This window comes from Cariama cristata, unplaced genomic scaffold, assembly GCF_000690535.1.
Source record: "Cariama cristata isolate BGI_N322 unplaced genomic scaffold, ASM69053v1 scaffold28562, whole genome shotgun sequence".
NCBI lineage: Eukaryota > Metazoa > Chordata > Aves > Cariamiformes > Cariamidae > Cariama > Cariama cristata.
Window position 1 is genome coordinate 7,242 of NW_009605960.1, and position 279 is coordinate 7,520.

The following is a 279-nucleotide window of genomic DNA, read 5'->3' on the forward strand; positions in this document are numbered from 1 at the left end:
GAGCCACCCTGGGGAGCTCGTAGCAGGCCAGGGACTGCCCACTCAGAGCAAGAGCTGTATAATAAAAACCGCAGCAAAGAACAAGGAGTCTGGCCGGAGAAAAAACAGCTCCGTGGCGCCCCGTTTGCTCCTCTGCCTTTTCAATGCCCCTTCCAGCCCTTACCTCCATCCCTCCCACCTTGCTTTCCCCACACACTGCCTTCCCACGCCTCACTTCATTTGGGTTAGAGATGTTCGGTGGCTCGTGTGTGCGTTCAGGGCATCCAAGTGCGCTTGGCA